Source organism: Cynara cardunculus (assembly GCF_001531365.2).
Source record: "Cynara cardunculus var. scolymus isolate 2C chromosome LG 17, CcrdV1, whole genome shotgun sequence".
NCBI lineage: Eukaryota > Viridiplantae > Streptophyta > Magnoliopsida > Asterales > Asteraceae > Cynara > Cynara cardunculus.
The window spans coordinates 17499806-17503750 of record NC_037544.1 but is presented as its reverse complement, the minus strand read 5'-3'; positions in this window follow the sequence as shown (position 1 = coordinate 17503750).

The following is a 3945-nucleotide window of genomic DNA, read 5'->3' as shown; positions in this document are numbered from 1 at the left end:
GAGAGTCTCTTGTCAAATAGAACAGAGGCTCTGTTAGCATCACAAGAGGCTCTGTGAGCATTCACAGAAGCTCTGGTCTTCACAGAGAAGCTCTGGTCCAAGGGACTTGGAGTCCAAGAACTCTGATCCGCATAGAATCTCACAGAGGCTCTGGTCTTCACAGAAGCTCTGTAGTCTCTGARAGAAGCTCTGGTTATCCGGGACTCTTTAGCACAGAGGCTGGTCTTCTAGACTTTAGACGTTTTGGCGCAGATACTTCTTCAGTTCATCTTCTAGCTCTAGATTGTTTCATAAAACTTTTTCAAGTTTATTATTAGCTATAAAAATAAAGCTAACAAGCTTGTTTATCTCCCGCACGGTGACAGAAGACCTTTCTCCAATAACAGAGGCTCTGAAGGAGTTGAGCTCAACAACAGCAGAACTCAAGTCTACACTTTTAACCCTTCAGAGCTCTGTCCTTCAGAAAGAAGACCTTGCAGAGGCCTTTAGTGCACTCTCTCTCAACCCCTCCTCCATCCAGAACCTGAAGTCCAAACTGACAGAGATGGCCGCCCAATTCTCTGCCGACTTCATCTCTGCAGGATACACGGATTACTCCTCTTTCAAAGTTGAAATCAAGCAGATGTTTTCCTCTGCGATGACAAACGGTATCGATTCCAAGTCCTCAAGGGCCAACATCAATCACCTAGCTACCCGCAGAGAGATTGATGCTATGGTTGAAGCTCTGGGTAATCTCGTGTGCAAGCATACAGACCAACTTCTCAAAGAGGCCCGAGCCTCCAACACAGTGATCAGAGACTGCACATCACAGCTCGTGAAAGAGGGTGACCTCCTCAAAAGCGAAATCTACAGTAGCGTCTCCAAGCTGAAATGGTCGACAGAGATCGACATTAATCACGCCTCTGGGCTTTCAAATGAGGTAATTAAGAAGATGAAGAAGGTGGCCACCAAAATATTGAGGAGGTTGGAGAAGGTTCCCCTGGACACATGCAAGGCATAAGCCAAAAAGAACCATGACGATCAAGAAGGTGATGATCGTGATCGTCATGAGGGGGAGAAGAAGGCTGAGAAGAAAGCACCAGAGCCAAAGAAGACTCCTGCTAGAGGCGTCAAGATTGTGGACTCTACAGCTGCCTTGTTCTCTAAAGGCAAGGAAAAGGCACACTAGCGTAAAGGCAAAGGTAAAGGCAATGTTGTAGAGTCACCACAGAAGGGGTCGTCGTCAAGCACAGAGACTCCACAGGCAATAAATGAAGAGGAATACAGCGACAACCCAGCACTCCTTCAAGCTTTAAAGGCATCTCTGGCAGAGGCTCAAGCAAGGAAGGGCAGAGGCCCCATCCCTCACAGAGAAGGAGAAGGCTCTTCATCACAATTCCCACAAGTCCAAGAGACGTCCATAGGTACGTTTGACGCTCTGCAAGGAACCATCAAACCCATCCTTGCAGAGGGGTCAACCCAGAGGCCAATTCTGGAAGAAGAGGAAGCCAAGGTGCCAGAGTACGCCATGGTARGAAGGGTTTCTGAAATATTGGAATCAATGAGCAAGATTCCAATGCCAAAAGTCCGAACAGAGCCCGTTACTACTATGGAAGAAATTCAAGTGTGGAGGTACTCTGCAGCAGACACAGAGCCTCTGATCCAGAGCTTACAGGAATCCCTTCTGCTGCCGCCAAGTTCCAGTTCACTAAGCTCACAAGGCCTCGTGAGCAAGTCTTCTGATAGTCCCAGAAATCATACAAACATTAAGCAATCTTCAAGAATCATGATGAACATCAAAGATGGAAAAAATATGAACAAAGGATGATTAGATTGATATAGAGAGAATATTACAGCAATAATCTTGATCAATCTACTAATGACGATTGTTAATTACAATTACAAGGAAATCACTATTTATACTAGGAAATTGTAAAGGCTAAACTATTACAAAACAACTTGAACCCAACATTCTCCCCCTTTGGATTCAAGTTTGGACCCTTGTGAATTTCGTTTTGCGCAGTCCAAGTATTTTCTCTAACCTTCTCAAAGCATTCYTGTACTGAATCTTCTCCTCGAGCAAATTTATGGCATTGACAAGCAAGTATCTTTCTTTGGCATTCATCCATTCAGATTCCACAGCGTTTTCGTCCATCACCCTCTTCAAATCAAGTGCCCTTCTTACAAGCTTGATCGTACTGTCAGAATACTTGTTCAACTCACTGAATCTCATGAACTTTTTGACTTGAAGTTGAGCAAAGTAGATAACCCCAAATTCTGGACTTTCAAGCACCATGTAAACTGGATAGCCTTCAATGTCTTCTAAATCTTGATTAGGTCTTTTGAGGTTGATGATTCGTTGACTGTCTTCAAGACCCATTTGAATATGAATGACCATTGACAGCTTTACATGATTTCGAATGAATCTCTTAATTGCATCCAGAGCTACCAGTTCTCCTTCCTTTCTAATAGTCAGGTTCTTGAGTTCGAAGTACATGTATTCGAAGTCATCCAAATATAAGTTCGAGAAATCAGCTTCGCTGAATCTCCAGATCTGGCCATCCTACCTTGTAACTGTAAACACAGGATACCAAATTCTTAACAGTTTTTTATCATCAATTTGTTTGATCGTGACAATTCTATGCTTTGTATGAACTTGACTGATAGGCTGGCACTTGGCCTTCAAAAGGTGACGATATTCAATTCGGAAATCTTTTGGCTTCTAAGCAATTTTCTATGACGAATGAAAATTCCAAAGTAGATATGTTCCAAGTATGGCTCTCGGATTCTTTCACGATCATAACCAAAAAAGTTTGCTCTGATGTGAAAAGGAATGTAATTATTTGAGAAAATTTCAGTAGGATCAACAGTTTCTTTTTGAGCACTTACTTCAGGCACATCAGATAGAGCAGCAGTAGACGATTCTGGAATAGTCTGACTATCAGCTTGAACGGGAAAAGTTGGATCTTCTTCATCTAAGTCAGCTTCAAAATCAAAATAAATTCCAGTTGTTCGTCAATATTATCAAAATCTTCACCAAAATCCTGCTCTCCACCCAGAGTTGTAGAGAAAACACTGTTGAATCCTACATTGGCAGACAAGTCCATTAACAGCCTTGTTTCTACTGTGGAGTCCACGGGCTTTTCAACCATTGGCTCGATCCTTGGATTTGTCTCCAAATCTTCTTCTTCAATAACAATAGCCTCAATTATTCTTTCCCAAACTGTTTCTGGGGCAGAACCTTCAGCAGTTACGTCCTGAGCTAATGACCCTTCACCCATCCTTGCACCTAGTTGAGATGTCTCAGCCAATCTYTGTCTTTTCATCTCCCCCTCATGACTATCAGGATCATCCTGATCGTCATGTCTTCGTTTATGAGATGTGGCTTGAGACTTGCAAGTTTCTTCAAATATAGATACCCTTTCAAYAAGAGCATCCATTGAACGTTTCAGATCTTGGGAATGAGATGTGATTGAGTTGCTGACTTTAGAAAAACTAGCTTTAATCACATCCTGAAAAGTCAAGAACTCTGAGGCTCTAATTACAGGGTTAGTATCAATTTGTTGGCGTAAGAGACCAACCAAATCTGCATCTTCAGCGTCTTCATTTTGAGAAGCCATCAACTTAGCATATAAAAGAGTTTTATGCTCGTCCACCGATTGATCTGGTACTAACGGTTCAGGTACATGTGGTAGTGATGGCGCAGATGGTGGCTCTTCTACAACAACTTATTTACCCTTCAACAATCTCTTCAAACTAGTGATTTGAGCATCAAAGTTTTTTTGAATAGCCTTTAGGGCGCCGTCCAAATATTCCCTTGACACAAAGTCAGGTAAGCTCACACCTGGTTCACGTAGAATACCAGTTGAAACAACAGTTGAGTAAAGTGTTGTGCCTACGTTCAATGTTGGCATAATGTTAGCATTGGTAAGACTTCCGACCTGTCCTCGTGAAATGTCAACATAC